This window comes from Protopterus annectens, chromosome 13.part0, assembly GCF_019279795.1.
Source record: "Protopterus annectens isolate FY-2018-M chromosome 13.part0, PAN1.0, whole genome shotgun sequence".
Classification (NCBI taxonomy): Eukaryota; Metazoa; Chordata; order Ceratodontiformes; family Protopteridae; genus Protopterus; species Protopterus annectens.
This window is the reverse complement of record NC_056747.1, coordinates 296,412,000-296,434,112: the sequence shown is the minus strand read 5'-3', so window position 1 is coordinate 296,434,112 and position 22,113 is coordinate 296,412,000. Positions and strand designations below refer to the sequence as shown.

The following is a 22,113-nucleotide window of genomic DNA, read 5'->3' as shown; positions in this document are numbered from 1 at the left end:
GTGGGTGCTGTATACATCAGATGTGCATAGACAGCTCAGATTTTATTTGGATAAAACAAAAGCTGTCCGAAATCTGACCAGTTATTTGTTTACTTTCATCCTAGGTCTTTAGGTTTGTCCGTTTCCAAGCCCAACTATTTCCTTTTGTTACACTTTTCATGGTAATAGCCTTCCTTCTGTAAAGACTCATTTCACTAGAGCTGTGGCAGCTTCTGGTGCCCTTTTTTTTTTTTTTCCAAAAGCTTAGACTCTAATGCTATTCTTGAAGCTCCTACCTGAACTTCTGTGCATACCTTTTACCAGTTGGATGGTATATGCAGGGCTAGGGCTGGTTTTGCTGCTAACATTCTTCATGGCTTCTTGGAGGGCTCTGCTGCTTCCTTCTCCCACATTTCTTGAGCTTTTGCACTCTCCCACTTGTAAGGAATACTGCAGGGGTGAAAGTAAGGACATAGTACAGTTGTGAAAAACCTAACCATAACAGTAGATATCCTTGCCTTCCATCGCTGCAGTATTCACCCCCCCCCCCCCCCGGTCTTTTTTCCTTTCTGAATGTGCAGGTTCTCCTTAGGTTTCCTTCAAGTGCTGATGTTCTTTGTGTTTTACTGTTGCAGTCATCACATTTGGGTCATCTGCCTGCAGGTAGCCCTCAGCCGGCCTAAATACCAGAGTCTTGGATTCCTGCGTTGGATGCTGTTTCTTTTTCCATGACGTCAGGTCGTCGGGGGTATAAAACATGCAGCAGACACCATTACATCAGTCTTTCTTGCCGTGCGGTGCCCGAAGCAGAAGCAGTTTGCAAGTGACGGTTGGCCGACTCCTGAAATTTCCGTTTGCGTTTTAGAACCAAAGTCTTCAAAAAAGATAAGTACCCCGTTGGATCTTTTTTTTTGCTCCAACCGATGTCAGTAAAAGTTAACAATTGTCTTACCTGTGGAAAACCAATACCTCAAAGATTTTTATTCGTACTGCATCCCTTGCTTAGGCCCAGACCACGACGTCCCTCACTGTCGGTTTTGTGCCTTGTTCAAACCAGAACTATTTATCTTCGGGCTATCTCTGCAGCAAATTATTTTGGTACTCTGTGTATCAGTACTCCAAAATGGCTAAGTCATCCGACTATCGACCCCCCCCCCCCCCTGAAAAAACATAAAGATAGACACAGACTGCATAGGTCCAAAACTGCTGATGACTCTTCTGTTAAGCTTGTTGTCAGTCCGCCGGTACTCAGTGAGGTGCTTTCGCAGCCCCTGATACCCACTACCTCAGATTCACAGTCCTCCACTGAGACCCATTCATATGCTGCGAAATGCTTCGACTGTGCAACCTGCTGATGTCTCTACCTTGGGTCTAGAGCCAATGTGCAGGTACTGGCTTCTGAGGGTGTATTCAGGCTTACATACTTGCATTTTTAAACCAATGCCATTTTCTTCTTACAGGCCTAAAACCCGATCCACGCTTAGAAAACGTCCAAACCGCATGCTTAGGCCCATATACCTAAAAAACAAATGCTTAGAATGTCTGAAGACCTTATTACATTAGGGGAAGCCAGTCCTTCCCCTCTTAAGAGACCCAGAACTGAATTTCCTTCCGATTTCTTCTGGTCCGGAATCTGATATTTATGTTCCTTCTGATGACCACGATTTGCCCTTATCTACCTATGAGGATTCTAATGCAGAGGATTCCATTCCCTCTGCTTTCCCTCCAGAAGATTTTTCTTTTGGTGAAACCTTGCACACTCTCTTGGGGAGCATTTCCGCTGGGAAAGTCAAGATTACTCTGACTACAAAAATAGGCTTGGGGAATTCTTACTCCTTCCTCAACTCAGGCCTTTAGCTAACCCTCTTGTTCTGGCCATTGTAGATGATGCTTTCTTGAAATCTAGCCTTTTCCCAGACACTTTTTACCTCCAGCTCCCAGAAAACCTGACTGGTATTAGAGTACCTCACTCTCATAAGTGCCTGTTCAGTAATCCTACTGCGGATCCAGAGACCATTTCCCAAGGACCAAAAGTCATTAAGGCTACTGCTGCCAAAAATCATACCTCTTCTAATAGAGATTCTAGAGCCTTGGACAGATGGGGTAAGAAGGTGTACACGTCTGCTACTTTGACCATTAGGGCTTTAAATTGCCAGTTTCATATGTTAAAGTGCCAGCAGCATATTATTGGGTCTACGTAAACAGAAAATGATGTTGATACCGGACTGTACTGAACACAAAGAATTACAGGATTTAATGCATTCTGCAGAACAAGTTGGTAAACATACTTTGCAATGTGGTTTTGACTCTTTAGAAGCATCTTGCAGGGCTGCTGTCACTGGGTCTGTACTTACAGGGCATGCTTGGCTTAAGGAGCAAAACTTACCAGATCATGTTAAAGCTAAATTACTGGATGCTGCCTTAAACCAAGACTGCCTGTTTGGCAACAAAGCAGAAGTTGTCCTCAAAAGAATGGAGGAAAAAGCTAAATCTATGCAGACTGTTAGATTTCCTACAAGTACAGCCTCCCAGATTTAGTAGGCATTGGCCTTCAAAGAATTGGTCCTTTCCAGTCTCTTCCAGGCCTTCCCAGTCCAAACCCCGGAACAGCAGACCATCCAGGTTACAGTCTCGGGCTACGCACAGGCCTAAGCAGTGGGGGGCTCCCACTTCCAAAGCAGGTAGTAGTAAGCCACCCCCTACAGAAAAATGGCACGACGTACCCTTAGTCCTGCCAAGCGCTGCTCAACTGTCTGCTCCCTTAGGAGGAAAACTCGCCCTGCATGCAAAAAACTGGGAACTCATTACCCAGGACAAATGGATTTTAAATATAGTTTCCCAAGGATACAGATTCCACTTCCACACCCTACCAGCCCCAAACGGTTGGCCAGATCTACACCCAAATCGGTGAGCGGAGACCCAACATCAGGCTCTGTGTGTCTGTGTGTGTCTCCCCTAAGTATTGGGGCTATTCAGCCTGTCCCAGTAGAACAAAGGGGACAAGGGTTTTATTCAAGACTTTGTTCCTGGTACCCAGAAAAGACCGCTCCTGGCATCCTATCCTGGACCTTTTCTATTCTAAACACCTTCCTGGTAATCCCAACATTCAAAATGCTAACACTTCAACAGCTGTTTCCTATGCTAGGCAAAGATGCCTGGTTGGCAACCTTAGACTTAAAGGAAGCTTACCTGCACATTCTAATAAAGGAATCTTGCAGGAAATACTCACTCTTCAGGGCAGGCTCCATGCACTATCAGTTCTCTGCACTTCACTTTGGCTCATCTACTGCACTCAGGGTATTCAGTGTCTAGCCCCAGCCGTTGCATTTTGCAGGCAGAGAAATATTCTAATATACCCATACTTGGACGATTGTCTGATTTCAGGCAGAAAGCCAGGACTTGCTATTAAAAACATGTGGCATTCATAAAGAAACTTCTAACCTCACTGGGATACGCCATAAACGAAAAGAAATCTCGCCTAGTACCCTGCCAACAAATTGTATTCCTGGGAGCAAGCTTGAACAAAACCTCCCAGATGGCTTTCCTCACTCCAGAGAAACGGATTTGACAACCTACTTCAAATTTTTGGCCACAAAGCCCCAGCTGTCTGCAAGGAAAATTCTGCAAGCCCTGGTGTTCATGACCTCTTGATTTCTACTAATTACATATGCAAGACTGCGTATGAGGAAACTACAATGGTATCTAAAAAGCCTATGGAGTCAACATTCTCTGGACCTGGAATCTATGGTTCCTATAATTTCTTGTATAAAGACAAGAGTTCCTTTGGTGGGCAGAGGCCTGCTACCACAAGGGGCTCCCTTTTTCACTCTACCCCCTACCGCCCAAACCCTAAACAAGACTCATCAGACTATGCATGGGGGGCTCACTTGGCAGGGCAGTGCATTCAGGGCAAATGGAACCAGAGACAGATGCACCTGCATATCAACCAAAAAGAAATGTTAGCTGTACAGAATTCCCTGACGGCCTTCAAAGACCGCATCCTTCCAGGACAATTATTGATACAGACAACACCACAGATGTTCATCGTATTTCACTGTTGCAGTCATTACACTTGGGTTATCCTGCTGGCAGGCTACCCACAGTCGGCCTGAATTCCAAGTCTTGGTCCGGCGTCGGTTGCTGTCTCCTCTTCCCTGACGTCTGTGTGCTAGGGGTATAAAAGATGCAGCCGATGCCATTTTCTTTAGTCTTTCTTGCCGCGCGGTGCCCAAAGCAAAAGCAGTTCGCAAGTGCCTGTCAGCTGACTCCGGATCTGAAATTCGAATTTGAAAATCTCAGAAGTCTTCATTAAAGCTAAGTACCCCATTGGGGAAACATTTTTCTTGCTCCAGACCGATGTCAGAAAAAGTTAATAATTGTATTTCTTGTGGGCAGCAAATACCTCAAGGATTTTCATTCTTACTGTATTCCTTGCCTAGGCCCTGACCATGACGTTGCTAATTGTTGTTTTTGTGCTAGATTTAACCAACGCACTATTAAGCATCGGTACGATTTTGCATTTCATTATTTTGGAAGAAGATTTAACTGTATAATGCCGTCGGAGCAACCGACTGAGTTTACAAAAAGCGCAAAGAAAAGAACAGGCACCCGAGGTCCAAAATCGACTAGGCTTCCGCTAGGCCTGTCGCCTGTTCTCAGTGAGGTGCTTTTGCAGCCCCTGACGCCCGCTACCTCAGAGCCACAGGCCGCTTCAGACTCTCACGTGGAGCCGACTAGGCCGCTGAAAACTCAAGGCATTGGACACTCAAACTATTCCCTCAGATGGGTCTGCAGCTGCTGAGCAGGCATTGGCTTCTGAGGGTGTTTTCAGGCCTACACAGTTATATGTAAAAGCAACTTCAGCTTCAGCTTCAAAGGCAAAGTCTAAAGACAAACCAGTACAGCATTCTCCTGGACAGGCCACCATGCCTAAAAAAAACAGATGCTTAAAATGGCAGAAGACCTAATTACTTTGATCAGGGGTTCCCATCCCCCTCCTGATAAGAGGCCTAGGCAAGAGATAGAATATGCATCTTCAGATCAGGTTTCCATTTCCTCTGATTCCTCTTCTGACCAGGAATATTCTCTTCTTCCATATGAGGATTCTGATGCTGAAGAATCTATTCCTTCAGCCTCTCCTCCTGAGGATTATTCTTTTGGGGAAACCCTGCATACTATGAGCATTTCCACTGGGAGAGCCAAGATTACTCAGAATCTAAGAAAAGGCTCAGACTTTCTTTTGCTACCTCAGCACAGGCCTCTTGCTATTCCCCTGTTTGACATTGTAGATGATGTATTTTCAGAGTCCGGCCTGTCTCCCGACTCTTTACCTCCTGCACCTGTTAAACCAGACGGGTACTAGGGTTTCGGATTCACATAAGTTTCTTTATAAAAACCCTGCTGCTGACCCAGAAACTATCTCTGGGTCCCAAAGGGGTCAAGGCTTCCACTGCAAAAAACCCTATCCCCTCTGATAGGGATTCAAGGGCTCTGGACAGATGGGGGAAAAAGGTTTACACTTCTGCTACCTTGGCTGTAAGGGCTTTAAATTGTCAGTTTCGTATGCTTAAATATCAGCAATACTTAATGTCACTGCTAAAACAGAAAATCTTGACAAATTCTGAATGTGCAGAAAACAAGGAAATGCAGGATTTATTGCATGCAGCTGAACAAGTGGGAAAGCCTACTTTGCAATGTGGTTTTGATTCTCTGGAGGCCTCTTGCAGGGCCGCTGTTATGGGTTCTGTCATTAGGAGGCATGCTTTGTTAAAGTAACAGAATCTGCTTGATCATGTTAAAGCAAAATTATTGGATGCTCCATTACAGCATGATACTTTGGTGTTGAAGAAAATGGAGGACAAAGCAAAATCTATGCAGACAGTTAAGGATTTCTTACAGGTACAGCCGCCCAGATTTAGCAGGAACTGGCCTACAAAGAATTGGTCCTTTCCAGTGTCAGGCCACTTTCCAGTGTCACAGGCCACAAAGAGGCAGATACAGATGCCCCAGAGGCAGATCCCAGCCCCAAGGTCCATACAGACCTAAACAATGGGGTGCTTCTACTTCCAAAAGCAGAGAAGACAAATCACAGCCATACAGGAAATAGTCCCACTGACTTTCCTCTGCCAGCACCAAGCACTTATCTTTTGGCAGCCCCTTAGGGGGAAAACTAGCACTGTTTTTCACAAAATTGGCACATGATCACCCAGGACAAATGGGTCTTTAATATAGTGTCTCAGGGCTACAGGTTCCACCTTCACACCCTGCCAAAGGCAAAAGGTATGCCAGACCTGCTACACAATGGGCAGAGGCATAAAAACAAGTTTCATCCCTCATGGACATGAGGGCCATTCAGAGAGTACCACAGCAAGAGCAGGGACAAGGATTTTACGCAAGACTTCTTGGTACCCAGAAAGGACAAAGCCTGGAGACCAGTACTGTACCTGCCTTTTCTAAACACATTTCTGGACGTTCCAAAATTCAAAATGTTGACTCTGCAACAGCTTCTGCCCATGCTGGGCAAGAAGGCTTGGCTTGTAACTTTGGACTTAAGAGGCATACCTGCATGTCCCAATCAGACAATCTTGCGGAAGATACCTCAGATTCATAGCTGGCTCAATGCACTACCAATTCTCTGCACTGCCCTTTGGCTTATCTACTGCGCCCAGGGTCTTCACAAAATGCCTGGCACCAGTAATTGCTTTTTGCAGACAAAGAGGAATTAAATATATCCTTACTTGGATGACTGCCTTATTCAAGCAGAGAACCAGGACATTCTACTACAGCATCTTGCCTAGGGTACACAGTAAACGAAAAGAAATCAAAACTAGTACCCTCTCAAGAGATAATATTCCTGGGTGCAAGCTTAAATACAACTGCCCAGATGGCTTATCTCACGCCAGACAAAGGCAACTGACTTCTTACTTCACAGTGTTGGCAACAAAGACACCGTTATCTAAAAGAAAAATTCTGCAGGCTTTGGGCTTCATGGCATCCTGCTAATTCCATATGCAAGACTGCATATGAGGAAACTACAATGGTATCTAAAAAGTGTATGGACTCAACATTGCCACAGCCTGGAAACTTTAATTACCCTCATTCCCTGCCTGCAACAGGAGTTTTGATGGTGGGCACAGGCCTGTCACCACAACAAGGGACAGCCATTCACTTTACCCACAGCCAGGCAGACACCAACAACAGATGCATCCGATTATGCCTGGGGGGCCCACATGGCAAGAAAATGTATTCAGGGCACATGGCCTGCAAGCCAAATGCATCTTCATATCAATCCAAAAGAAATGCTAGCTGTTCAGAATGCCCTGAGCCTTCAAGGATCTACTTCATCCGGGACAACTGCTGATAAAGATGGACAATACTACAGTCGTGGTACATAAACAAGCAGGGAGGCACACATTCCTACCCTCTCTGCAGACAAGCCATGACTTTGTGGAACACAGCATTGACTTCAAGTACACCAGCAAGCACAATTCCTGCCAGGAAAGACAAATACTCTGGCAGACTAAGCAGGAACCTCATGGATCCTCATGAGTGGAAACTGGATCCACAAATCTTCAGCATAACAAGGAAATGGGGAATTCCTACCCCCTCTGCAGACAAGCCATGACTTTGTGGAACACAGCATTGACTTTTCCAGTACACCAGCAAGCACAATTCCTGCCAGGAAAGACAAATACTCTGGCAGACTAAGCAGGAACCTCATGAGTGGAAACTGGATCCACAAATCTTCAGCATAACAAGGAAATGGGGATGCCCAGACTTGGATCTGTTTGGCTCCCCTCACAACTGCCAACTACAGAGCTTCTGCACAAGGACTTATCACAAGCAAGCATGGAAAGTGGATGCTCTGTCATTCAGCTGGAAAACCCTTACAGTATATGCCTTTCCTCCACTGCCTCTCCTCACCAGGGTACTCCTAAAGGTCAGACGAGAAGCCAAAAATGATACTGATTGCCCCCGCCAGCACTGGTACCTAATCCTAAAGAGCTTGTCTCAAGGCCCAGCCTAGACATTACCTCTAATTCCTCACTTACTGACCCAACAAAACAATCCGATCCTGCACAGCCAGCTCAGAACCCTAAATCTGGCAGCATGGCAGATAATGTAACCATTCAGAACACACCTCTCTCTAAAGCAGTTATGGATGTTATTTTGGAGGCCAGGAAGGCCCAGCACCAGAAAATCTTATGCAGAAAAATGGAAGAGATTCTGTGCTTGGAACCAGGCACAAGGAATTGACACGCTTGTACCAAATATCCCTCAGATTTTACAATACCTAACTGCGATGCTGGACAAAGGCCTATCCTTTTCATCAATTAAGATCTATGCCTCTGCCATTTCAGCTCATTACAATACGGACCCACCTATTTTTTTCACATCCACTGCTAAGGCAGTACTTCAGAGGGGCCAAAAACATAAGACCTCCAAGAAGTGCGCCAATACCTGCATGGGACCTCAATTATGTCTTGGAAAAACTCACACTGCCTCCTTTTGAGCCAGCCAATACAGCTGAGATGAAAATTCTTATGGAAAGCAGCTCTGCTCCTAACAATAACTTCGGCAAGAAGAGTCTCAGTTACAGGCACTAATGGCTGTGGAACCTTTCATAATTTTCTATCCAGACAGGCTTTCTTTGAGGACAAACCCAACATTTATGCCTAAGGTAGTGTCCAATGTGGCCCTTAACCAAACCATTCATTTGCCTACCTTTTATCCAAACCCACAGAATAAGGGGGAGAGACTTCTGCATTCTTTGGACATACACAGACAGCTACGCTTCTACTTGGACAGAACTAAAGCTTTCAGAAAGACTGAGCAACTCATAGTGGCATATGCTGCAGGATCACAAGGAAAGGCTATCTCAAAGCAGACTATTTCAAAATGGATAGGCCACTGCATTCGTTTCTGTTCACAGCATGGCAAATCAGTGCCTAAGGGCATTAGGCCACATTCAACCAGAGCAGCAGCCACTTCAGCAGCCTTCCTCAGAGGAGTACCAACCAAAGACAATTTAGAGGCTGCAACTTGGACTTCAGTGCACACTTTTACAAAGCACTACCACTTACCTCTTTACTCTAAATCCAGAGCAGGCTTTGCCACTATAGTTCTGCAGGGCTTCATAGCCACTCCTAATTCTATTTAGACCCAGCCACCCAACCTCTGCTTTGGGTTTCAACCCAAGTGTAATGACTGCAACAGTGAAACACTATGAACATAGTACAGTTGTGTAGCTACCATAAATGTAGATGTTTGAATGTATTCACTGTTGCAGTCCAGGTTACCCACCCACCATCCCCCTTTCTTTGCTGGGACTTATCTGTACTTCTCTATTCTGTACAATCTATGTGGTGTATTTGTTTGTAGATGAAGGTAAAGTTTATTTTAGTGCATGCTTTTTTATTGGCATAATTTTTAGCCTACCCTTTTGGGGGCACCTAACATCTGGGGCAAGAAACTGAAGAAAATGGCGTCTACTGCATCTCTTATACCCGTGGCGCACTGACATCAGGGAAGAGGCGACAGCAACCGATGCCGGACCAAGACTTTGGAATTCAGGCTGACTGCGGGTAGCCTGCCAGCAGCTTAACCCAAGTGTAATGACTGAAACAGTGAATACACTCAAACATCTACATTTATGGTAGGTAACTGTACTTGTGTGGTACATAACAAGCAGGGGGAACCCACTCATCCCCTCTCTGCAGACTACCCATGGCTCTGTGGAACACAGCCTTGAGCTACCAAGTGCACCTACAAGCTCAATTCCTGCCAGGCAAGATAATTTCACTGGCAGACGACCTAAGCCAAAATCTAATGGACCCTCACGAATGGAAACTGGAACCAAAAACATTCAACCTCTTGAACAAATTGGGGACTCCAGAGGTAGACCCGTTTGCCTCCCCTCAGAACTACCAATTGGACAAATTCCAAGCTCGACTGTGGGAGGTCCTTGTGCAGAAAGTGGATGCCCTGTCCTTTACCTGGGAAAGCCTCTTGGTTTATGCCTTTCCCCCTCTGCCTCTCCTCTCGAAGGTTCTGCTAAAGATCAAACAGGACAAGCCAAGGACAATACTGATTGCACCAGACTGGCCATGCCAGCACTGGTACCCCCTCTTGCGCAGTATGATACTGCTGGAACCATGGCACCTGCCTCGGACCCCTTCCCTGCTGTCCCAGCAGGCAGGCCAGATTCTGCACCCTAGGCTTCAAACCCTGAACCTTGCAGCCTGGCTAATTCTTTGAACCTTCCAATAGCATCCCTCAGTAAGCAGGTGCTAGATGTCATTCTGGAGGCAAGGAGGCCTAGTACTAGAAAATCTTATGCTGAAAAGTGGAAAAGATACTGTTCCTGGAGCCAGACTCTGGGGATGGGCACAATGGTGCCCAGCTTGCCTCATATTCTTCAGTACTTAACAGAAATGCTCCACAAGGACCTATCCTTCTCTTTAAAATTCATACCTCTGCCATTTCAGCACATTATAATACTGAGCCACCCCTCTTCTCTCTCCCCCTTCTAAAGCAATTCCTTAGAGGGGCCAAAAGACCCCCCCAGGAGAGCCCCTACTCCAGCCTGGGACCTTAACTTTTTATATTGGAAAAGCTCACTCTGCCTACCTTTGAGCCCAGCTGCAGCTGCTGAGTTGAAATTCCTTTCTTGGAAAACTGCCTTCCCTCTAACAGTCACTTCAGCAAGAATAGTGTCTGAATTACAGGCCCTCATGGCAGTGGGAACCCTTCATTATCTTCCATGCAGACAGGGTTTCCCTCAGGACCAATCCTTCCTTTATGCCCAAGGTGGTGTCTAGTGTGGCCCTAAATCAGTCCATTCATTTGCCTGCCTTTTTCCCTAATCCACAAAACAAAGGAGAACTAATTCTGCAATCTTTGGACGTGCATATTTGGACAGGACTAAGCCTCTCAATCTGAACAGCTGTTAGTTGGCTTTGCCGCAGGGACAGAGGGGAAGGCCATTTCAAAGCAAACCATTTCTAAATGGATAGCCCATTGCATTCATTTCTGCTACAAGCACCATGGAAAAACCTACCCCACAGGGGATAAGATGACATTCGACCAGGGCTGCATCTACCTCTGCAGCCTTTCTAAGAGGAGTCCCTACCAGGGACATCCTAGAAGCTGCTACCTGGAGCTCACCAAGCATTACCCCATGCCTATTTTTTTCTAAATCCAGAGCTGGTTTTGCCACTGCATTCTTGCAGAGCTTAATAGCTGGCCCTAATGCTCTAACTTCCTCCTCCCTTAGCTTTGGGAATCCACCCAAATGTGATGACTGCAACAGTGAAACACTAAGAACCTAGTACAGTTGTGTACACTTACAATAAATGTAGATGTTAAGAGTGTATGCACAGTTGCAGTCCTGATTACCCTCCCTCCCAGCCCCCTGATTTCTCTTGGCTCTACCTTTACTTCTTGTTTAGTGTATTTAAGTTTTCTGGTGTATTTGCTTTTTTGATGGAGGTGTATCATAACATATAATTGCTTTCCATTGTAGGGGCATCTGGGGCAAGAAACTGATGTAATGGCGTTTGCTGCATGTTTTATACCCCTGACGTTATGGAAGAAGAGACTGCATCTGACGCAGGAATCCAAGACTCTGGTATTCAGGCCAGCTGAGGGCTACCTGCAAGCAGATAACCCAAATGTGAGGACTGCAACAGTGAATACACTCAACATCTACATTTATGGTAAGTATACACAACTTTCCTCCTGGGGCAAAATCAGTTCTGAGGGTGGTATGCCTGAACATCGCCTTTATGCCCTACCCTATGCCAGGAGTGTGTAGGTGATGTTCAGCGTACCTTAAAGCAACAGTAGACTTTTGTAAACTGGCCGGATGTTGGGCTTCAAGGCAGGGAATCCCATCCGTAAGGAATACGGCGCGGTGAAGGCAAGGACATGCAACGTTATGGTAAGATTTTACATAGCTGTTTTCTGAGTTCTCCATTTTAAAGGAATGCAAAAACTGATTTAGTACAGGAAACTGAGTTTTTTTTTTTTTTTTAGAGAAACTCAGTGTTTCCCCTCTGTGGAATCTATTTTCAAAGCTTCTACTGTTATGGCTAGGCTTGTGTAAGCCCTAGAGCCGTTAGCCTAGTATGAACCTGTAAGTCCCAAAGCAATATTGATGCTAGAGTTTTTAGACGTAAGCAAAAATATCTAAGTGTGTGTCTGTGTGTGTCTGTGTGTCTGTGTGTCTGTGTGTCTGTGTGTCTGTGTGTCTGTGTGTCTGTGTGTCTGTGTGTCTGTGTGTCTGTGTGTCTGTGTGTCTGTGTGTCTGTGTGTCTGTGTGTCTGTGTGTCTGTGTGTCTGTGTGTCTGTGTGTCTGTGTGTCTGTGTGTCTGTGTGTCTGTGTGTGTGTGTGTCTGTGTGTCTGTGTTCTACTGCAGAGTCTGTACTCCTGACGGTGCTGTACTTGTGGAGACATCTTCTCCTGAAATTAGGCATGTTTGAAGGTGCAATTTCCCTCTGAATGCCACCTACCTCTCTCCATTGCTCAGAGAGAGACTCTGAAAAAACTAGAAAAAATGCCAAGTTCCACCCTTGTCCTGCTTCCATGCATCACAGCATCTGACAAGTCCACAAAGTCAGTCTGTGTACAGCTAAACTTCAGAAAGATGTCGGGCAATTTTTTTTTTTATATAGAGTGCAGCAATTGTCCGGGTACCATAACTTGGTAGTTTCGGCTTTGAGAAGACCGACAAGATCCACTGTCTTAAAGGATTGTCCAAGCTGCACATGCAACCTGCTTGTGGACGTGTAGTTTTAAGTTGCAGTCTGATCCACGTTCTATAGCTGTCCACTCTCCAAGGAATCTATCCCCCACTTTGTTTAAATTACGTGACTGAAATATTGGAGAGGATTCAATCCACTCTTACTTTGAAGCGGTCAGACTCTGACCTTAAGGCAGAGTTAAAGTTCCTGATAGACAAGTACACTGACTATATCCTAGGGATGCTAACAGCACTGCAGGATTGTTAGGTAGAGTGACTGCCAGAAATATGATTATTGGCTGTCATGTTGGTTGTAGCAGTCTTTTGAGTTCACCAAAAACCCCAAAGCTGAACACTCCATTTGGTGGAACTTTTATTTGCAGCTTCTGTAAATGCTGAACAAGAAAAATGAGTGATAAAAGCAATACATTCTTGAAAGCTGTTGTGAATATTTATGGCTTCTTAATATTTTTTTCTCTCAAATCTAGCAGAGATTATGCCAGCTAGGGTTTCAGCACTCTCCATGTAATTTTATAGATTCTGATAAATGCAGCAGAGGATGTGGTAACCTGGAATTGCACTTCTCCCAGAAGAGATGTATTTACACAGAGCAGCTGATGGGTATCGGGGTTCTTCTCTGGATGGGGAGAGGAGGCTGCAGTCTGGATCCTGAGGCTTTTCCTGGCTGCTGTTCTTTGGGGGTGGGGGGGGGGGGGTCATCCCTCTACTGGTTAACATGCAAGGCCATTACTTATGTGGAGATGTTAGGAAGGTAGTATGCAGAGGCTGTTACATGCCTTATTTGACCAACTCGGGCCACCGTCTCCACCTCCCAGATATCCCAGTCCCATCATTGTGTTGTGGCTGCAAAAGGCGAAAAAAATATGTCCATAAAAGAGGCATCCAAGAAGTACTACCACACCAGAAAAGATTAGGTATTTTTGAGATCACTGCCTCTGGTCCATTGTCGGAACCTTTTCTCTTTGTTACAGTGCAGTCCATCCTAACTTGTATGCCTGAAGTAGAATGTGCTCTTACGACCTTCAGAACAACTATGTATGTAAGGATTGCTGGAAGAGTCTAGAAGATTCCTTTGCTTCTGTATAGAGACTAGTCTGATTTTCAGTTCCAGACATGGCCATTGTGCCTTAATGTGGCACCCCCCCCCCCCCGCCATGGTATTTACCAAAGTCATGTAATTTAGTTGTAGTGGCCCTCAGTCTGCATGACTTCACGTGTGTTGTGTTAATTCCCTCCTGTGATTACTGACCTCTGTCAGCCCCAACAAGCCGATCATTTCCTGTTGTGCTCTTTGCCAGATATAATGGAGTGTGTCAAAATCTCAGTGGATTCCCATTCAGTCATCATTGGCTGTACTCTGCACACCCTAACTTCTAAATCTGTCAAGTCTGCTGCTCTGCAGATTCTGAAAGATAACAGCATTGTCCTTGCAGCTGTGTCTTCAAGTGATGGGACTTTTGGCGTCCATAAATATGATGGTCGTTATTCAAGATTAGTGGACCCCAATATTCAGAGGGAGCAGCTGACCTACCACTTTGTTGCACCCATTATGATCTCCAGGAAATGCAAGAAATATCTTTTATGGTGGATCTTCAAGTCTAACCTTTCTTTGGGAAGACATTTTGTTGAAACAGTTCAGCAGGTGTCTGACCACAGATGCCTCTGTATAGGACAGAGGAGGGGCATTACATGAGTCAGGCCATCAACAGCACTTGGATGATTCAGTAGGCCAGTCTGCACATGAGGTTTCTAGAAATGTGGTGTGGTCATTCACTGTGCGGGTTTTTTGCAATCCTGTCCAGTTTCTTCCCACTCTGATAGTATAGCTCTGGCATAGAATGTAAACAAAGTGGGAAGAACCCATTCCTATCTAATGTGTGGGAATAAGTCTTGGCTACAGATAATTTCATTGATACTTGCATCCTGGGTTATGCCAGCTCTTGGAGACCTCAGCCCCACAGATGGTTTCTCGGTGAAGTCAGTGGCACTCTATCCTCTTGCTAATGGAAGTCTTGCTATGGTCTTTCCATCTCCACAAGTAAATTCAGGTGCAGTAGCAGCTTTTATTCCTCCATGCAGAGGATGCTCTCCAGAAATGCATGTGCCTGGAAGTGGCTGCATGGTCATCCTTTATGCTTTCCTCCATTTTCCCTTTATTCCAAATTATCTGTAGAAAACTATGGCTTCCAAATCCAAAGTCATTCTAATTGCCCCCTCTTAGCCTCACTATTCTGTCTGCAATGCCGTGATCTTTTGGGTAGGCCTCTCTGGATGCTGTTAAAGAACCTCAACTGTCCAGGAAGCCTTGCCTAGAATTTCACTCTTTCAGGTTAACAATTTGTTTCCTACCCCCCCCCCCCAAAGTCCCAGGAGGTCGTGTCCTTTCCCTACCTGGGAATGATTGTCTGTATCCCCACTTCTGCCAAGAGATCTGGTATCAGATCTCTTGGCAGAAGTGGGGATACAGACCATCATTCCCAGGAAGGGAAAGGACACTACCTCCCAGGTGGTTGTGTCCTTTCCCAGGTAGGGAAAGGACACGACCTCCTGAGAATGATGGTCTGTATCCCCACTTCTGCCAAGAGATCTGGTATCAGAAAATATAGATAAGTAAATGGACACCATTATTTTGAGTATGTCCTGGAGGCTGGATGGTCTCTCTAGTTGCTTTCCATACCAGTTTGGAATATCTCTGGGAGTGACTTTTAATTCTGACTTTGGTTTCTCCTCTGACTAGATATACCCAACAACCATGTCATTATTGTGCAGACTGTCACCTTTCCTTAGCTTCCCTTAAGGTCTGCAAAATTTTGAGCAATACTTTGCTTTATCTGCTATTTTAATATCCAGTTCCACCTTGGGACCTTTACTTTTCTTTCGGAAAAGATCGCTTTGTCTCTTTGAAAACAACTTTTGCACCAGTGAAAACATGTCCTGTGGGAATGCTCTCCGGTTGCTGCAACTTCAGATAGATTGCAGAATTTCGGGATGTTCTTCATCTCACATTGCTGCAGTCCTTACATATGGGTAGTCCGCTGTCCTCGGTCGGCCCGAATACCAAAGTATTAGGCTGACGTCGGTCAAGGCGCTTAAAACTGACATCAGGACGTCAGGGTACAAAAGCGCATGACCGACGTCATATCCTCAGTCTTTTTTGCCGCATGGTCCGATGCAGAAGCAGCGTTGCAAGTGCCGTTCGGCGTTCTGAAATTTTTCGAGTTCAGAGTTTCAGACCAAATCCAAGTTGGCTAAGTACCCCGTTGGGGAATATTTTGTTTTTTTCTTGCCTCAGTGTATTACCGGATGTCAGAAAAAGTGAATAACTGTATTTCTTGTGGGAAGCAGATACCGCATAGGGATTATCATTCTTTGTGCATTCCTTGTTTGGGGCCTGAGCACGACGTTGTCGGGTGTCGCTTTTGTGCTAGGTTCAATAAGCGCACTATTAAGCGAAGGTTAGATTGTGCTAGGCTGGTCTTTGGTAAGCGGTGCAATTATAATATGCCGTCGGACTCTCCGGCGCCCGCTTCTACGAAGAAGCGCAAAGACAAAACAGTTAAACCCAGGCAAGATGAGTCGTCCGTTCCGGACGCCGGTTCTTTAGAGGCTTCAGTGGAACCGGTGGTTCCGACGGAGACTTCTCTGGAGTCTCAGGGGGAGACTTTGATTTTGCAGGATGTGGCCTCTCAAGAGGCAGGTCAGGCTGAGGGGCTTCTCAGGTTACTGTACTCCCTCCCTTCCTAGGGTGGTTAGGCCCTCTCCTTCTGTTTCCAAGGCTTCTCCCAGAGGCAGGCCAGGTTTAGCTTCTGTTGGTGTCACTCCTAGTTCAGCAGGGTCTGTGCCTAAGAAGCACATGCTTAAAATGGCAGAAGATTTGATTACTCTGATTAGAGGTTCTTTGCCCCTCCTGATAAGAGGCCTAGGGTGGAGCCAGAGTTGGGAAGTTTTGAGCAGGCTTCGGATGTTTCAGAGTCTTGGCTGAAGACTTGCAGGAGTACTCTCCTTATTCTGATTCTGATGCAGGTGATTCCACTCCTTCTGCTTCTCCTCCAGAGGATTTTTCTTTTCAGAGACACTTCATTCTATGAGGGAACATTTTAAGTGGGAAGGTCAGGACTTCTCTGATTCTCGGAAAAGGCTTAGGGAATTTTGCTTTTACCCCAACATAGGCCCTTGGCTATACCCCTGTTCTGGATGTTGTGGAAGATGTGTTTTCAGAGGCTTCACTTAATCCTGATTCTCTGCCTCCTGCGCCTGTTAAACCGGATAGGTATTACAGGGTGCCTGAGGCTCATAAATATCTTTATAAGAGTCCTAGGGCGACCCAGAAACTATTAGTCAGGGACCTAAGGGTGTCAAGGCCTCTGTTGTAACATCCGGTTCCTCTAGATAAAGAGGCCAGAGCTTTGGATAGATGGGGAAAGAAGGTCTATACATCTTCTACCTTAGCTATGAGGGCTTTGAATTGCCAGTTTCATATGTTGAAATATCAAAACTTTCTTCTTTCTCAATTGAAGTCTAAGGTGGATGCTCTGGCGGAAGGCATTGAGTGTAAAGAATTACAAGATTTGGTGCATGTCTCTGAACAGGTGGGTAAGCATTCATTACAATGTGGTTTTGATGCTGTGCAGGCCTCGCCTAGGGTGGCTGCCACTGGTTCAGTTCTTCGCAGGCACGCCTGGCTGAAGGATCAGAATTTATCTGACCATGTTAAGACAAGGATTTTGGATGCTCCTTTGCAGTCTGATGTGTTGTTTGGTTCACCTGTGGAGTCAGTCTTGAAGAAAATGGAAGACAAGGCTAAGTCTATGCAGGCTGTTAAAGATTTTTGCAAGTTCAGCCTCCGAAGTTTAGTAGGAATTGGCCTGCTAAGGGGTGGACGTATCCTTCTTATGATTCTCAGTCTAGGGGTAGATCTAGACGTGGTATGGGCAGAGCTCAGAGTTCTTTCAGACCTAGAACAGGGAGTTCACCTGCACAATCTTCGGGTGAGGGCAGGGGCCAGTCCTTTCGTAAACAGGCCCAATGACCTACTTTTTCAGCTGCCAGATCCTTCTTGCCTGGCAGCACCTTTGGGAGGAAGGTTGGCACTCTTCAAGGAAAATTGGATTTTGATTACCCAAGACAAATGGGTATTGGATATCATACACCAAGGTTACAAGTTTTATTTCCATACCTTGCCCCCTTTCAAAAGGCATGCCAGACGTTCCTCCTCAGCAAAGACTAGAGGCTCACAAACAAATTTCTCTACTACTTCAAATAGGGGCCATACAACCTGTCCCTCTGCCAGAAGTGGGCCTAGGATTTTATTCTCGCCTGTTTCTAGTACCAAAGAAAGGGAACACGTGGAGACCAATTTTGGATTTATCTATCCTCAACACATATCTGGACATTCCCAAGTTCAAAATGTTGACGTTACAACAGCTTTTACCTCTGCTGGGCAAAGATCACTGGATGGTGACTCTGGATCTCAAGGAGGCTTACCTTCATGTTCCTATCAGGCTCAGTTGCAGGAAGTATCTGCGTTTTGGCTGGGACTTTTCATTATCAGTTCTCTGCATTGCCCTTTGGCTTATCTACTGCGCCCAGAGTGTTCACGAAGGTTCTGGCTCCAGTGGTAGCTTTCTTCAGGCTAAGAGGAATACAAATCTATCCTTATTTGGACGATTGCCTGATTCTGGCCCAAGGAAAGGACGAACTTCTTCATCATTTACAGTATGTGATGGCAGTGTTAAGATGCCTGGGGTATTCTGTGAACTAAATAAAGTCCAGTCTAGTACCCTCTCAGGACATGTGCTTTCTGGGTGTGAGACTGAATACAGCATCCCAGATGGCCTTTTTGACCCCGGACAAACAAAAGAATCTTTCTCTTTACTTCCACCAATTGTCTCGTCAGTCCAGGCTGACTGCAAGGACAGTCCTTCAAGCCTTGGGGTTCATGGCATCTTGTATTCTGGTACTTCCCAATGCCAAACTGCATATGAGGAAGCTACAATGGTATCTCAAAATGTATGGACACAGCACTGCCAAGATTTGGACACTGTCATTCAGATAATACCTTGCATTCAAAAGGAATTTTTGTGGTGGGCTCAGGAATGTCACCTAAACAAGGGACTCTCTGTGACCCGACCAGAGGCGAGTCAGATTTTAACGACAGATGCCTCAGACAAAGCTTGGGGAGCTCATCTAAATGGAAAATGGGTACAAGACACGTGGCCTGCCAGACTTCAACATGTACATATCAACTTGAAGGAGATGTTAGCAGTCCAATTTGCATTGATAGCTTTCAAGGATTTACTTCTTCCAGGGCAGGTGTTGATTCAAACAGACAACACAACTGTCATGTGGTACATCAACAAGCAAGGGGGACGATTCATATCCTCTATGCAGACAAGCAATGATTTTGTGGGAGACTGCTCTGTTTACAGCTAAATCTTCAGGCAAGGTTTCTGCCAGGAGCACAGAACTCCTTAGCAGATGTGTTGAGCAGACAAATTATGGATCCCCACGAGTGGAAATTGGATCCTCATGTATTTCAGAAATTGACAGTGTTATGGGGAACTCCAGACATAGATCTGTTCGCTTCTCCACTAAATTACCAGCTGCCAAAGTTTTGCACAAAAGGTTTCATCCCACAGCTTGGAAAGTGGATGCTCTCTCATTCAATTGGAGCAATCTTCACGTGTATGCCTTTCCACCTCTGCCTCTCCTCCCAAAGGTACTCCTGAAGGTCAGACAGGACAAGCCAAACATGATTTTAATAGCTCCGGATTGGCCTCGACAGCACTGGTACCCATTACTGAGAAGTCTGGTATGGGAGCCTCCATGGCCTTTGCCTTCGATTCCTCACCTGCTATCTCAGGAGAACAGTCATTTACTCAATGTCAAACTTCACTCTCTACATCTAACAGCCTGGCATATTCTGTTTTAAGCCCTGGAGGGTCTCAGCTTCCACAACAAGTTTTGAATGTTATTTTGGAGGCCAGAAGACCTAGTACAAGGAAAGTTTACGCAGATAAATGGAGGAGATTTTTATTTTGGAGTACAGCAAAGGACTTTGATGTTTCTAAACCTAATTTAAGTGTTGCTCTTCAATACCTTACTGAGTTATTGGACAAAGGTTTGTCCTTCTCCTCTATAAAGGTTCATGCTGCAGCGATTTCTGCTCACTATGACTGTGACCCACCATTATTTTCTCATCCTTTGTTTAAGCAATTCCTTAGAGGGGCAAAGAATATAAGACCCCACGTAGAGCTCCTACTCCTGCTTGGGATCTCAATTTTGTGTTGGAGAAACTCACTCTACAACCTTTTGAGCCTGCAGCAACTGCAGAGTTGAAATATTTATCATGGAAGACTGCTTTTTGTTGGCCATTACCTCTGCGAAGGGTTTCTGAATTACAGGCCCTTATGGCGGTTGAGCCTTTCTTAATTTTCCACAAGGATAGGGTGTCTTTGCACTAACCCTTCTTTTATGCCTAAAGTGGTTTCTAGTGTGGCTTTAAACCAAACTATTCATTTGCCTACTTTTTATGCAAACCCCCAAAATAAAGGGGAGAGGATTTTGCACACTTTGGATATACACAGACAGTTGCGATATTATTTGAGCAGAACTAAAGGGTTCAGGCAGTCTCAGCAGTTGTTTGTTTCTTTTGCTTTGGGTTCTCAGGGCAAACCTGTTTCAAAACAAACTATTTCTAAGTGGATTGGTTGTTGTATTGCTTTCTGTTATTCCCATCATGGCAAGGAGATTCCAGCTGGGATTAGGCCTCATTCCACTAGGGCTACTGCCACTTATACAGCTTTTTTAAGGGGGGTGGCTACTAAAGATATTTTGGAAGCAGCTACTTGGAGTTCAGTGCATACTTTCTCTAAGCATTACCACCTTCCACTTTACTCTAAATCTAGGGCTGGATTTGCCACTGCAATTTTACAGGGCATTTTGGCAGCCCCTAATGCTTTATAGTTTTGCCATCCTCCCTTACCTCTGCTTTGGGATTCTACCCATATGTAAGGACTGCAGCAATGTGAGATGAAGAACATAGTACAGTTTTGTACCTACCATAAATGTAGATGTTCGAAGATCCACATTGCTGCAGTCCAATTTACCCTCCCTCCTTCCCCTCTATAGTGAGAGGTGGTGGTGTGGTTTAGGTTGTACATATTGTAAATATGGTTAGTGCAGGGGTGGTTGGTTATTTTTTGCTGTTTTTTGGCTTTGGCCTTTCTTGTTAGGGCCTTCTGACATCTGGGGCAAGAAAAGACTGAGGATATGACGTCGGTCATGCGCTTTTGTACCCTGAAGTCCTGATGTCAGTTTTAAGCGCCTTGACCGACGTCAGCCTAATACTTTGGTATTCGGGCCGACCGAGGACAGCGGACTACCCATATGTAAGGACTGCAGCAATGTGGATCTTCGAACATCTACATTTATGGTAGGTACAAAACTGTACTTTTTGTCAGTCGGTCCTCCAGATCTGATTTTCCCCAAATTCTCTGCAACCATGAAGATGAGCCCTTTTATGCCAAAAGTAGCCTTTGAAGCTAATGTTTAGATAGTCTCTTCCCACTTTCCTAATCTGCTTCAGAAAAGTGCTCAACAAACTTGTCTTTTTTTCTTGATACTAGAACATAACTGTTGCTCTCCGTGCATACTTAACGAAACTATCTGCCATGACACTCTCGCCATTCTCATTCTCCTGACGTACGTCTTGCATGGCAGGCGCTAACTGTTAATCTGAAGTTTACTTTTGTTGTGCTGCACCTATTCTGGCTTTAGTGACCTGGGGGAAGAGGGGGCCAAGGTAGTCTGTGAAAATTGTAGGAGACTGTTCTAGTGGTGACTGTGATGAAACTACCAAGGCAGATTTGTCATTTTGCTAAGTACAATGATTAAATTGGTTTGCCACTGTAATTCTGTGCATATGTCTGTACTGAGGTCAACCATGCTGCTTAAGTTAACAAAGGAAAACTATAAAAGCATTTTTAATGATGCCGAGTAGGTCTTAGTAGTGGTAAGTAGTAAAAGTCTTGATGACATGGTGACTTAACACACAGTAATTGCTCTAATTTTGGAAGTTGCTAGTGGCAGTGTGTGATTTCAGCTATTGAGATTAAAAAAACTGTTAAATTGATAGTGAGAGTGCAGAAAAATATTAACCTTGTAGACAAGTGAGGCCCCAAGCTCGCTCAATGTAAAAATGCAGTAAAATGTAATGTGTGTTTGACACCACAGGGATACAAATCTCAAGGGGGTGTAGAGTACAATACTTGAGGTGTGTGGGGGGGGGGCTGCTACTAATGATAAAAAATGTCATCAGAAAAATAGGTGTAAGAAGGTGGCTGGGCAGTCTCAGCGTAGACTAAATTTG

General features: G+C 45.1%; 2 protein-coding genes across 2 annotated transcripts in view; one reads left to right on the top strand and one right to left on the bottom strand.

The window, feature by feature from the left end:
* The window catches only part of STYXL1 (serine/threonine/tyrosine interacting like 1), a 1,008,156-nt gene that overhangs the window by 727,956 nt on the left and 258,087 nt on the right, over positions 1 to 22,113 (bottom strand). The window lies entirely within an intron of this gene.
* MDH2 (malate dehydrogenase 2) overlaps positions 1 to 22,113 on the top strand; it is a gene marked incomplete in the record, with an annotated part of 300,391 nt that overhangs the window by 134,342 nt on the left and 143,936 nt on the right.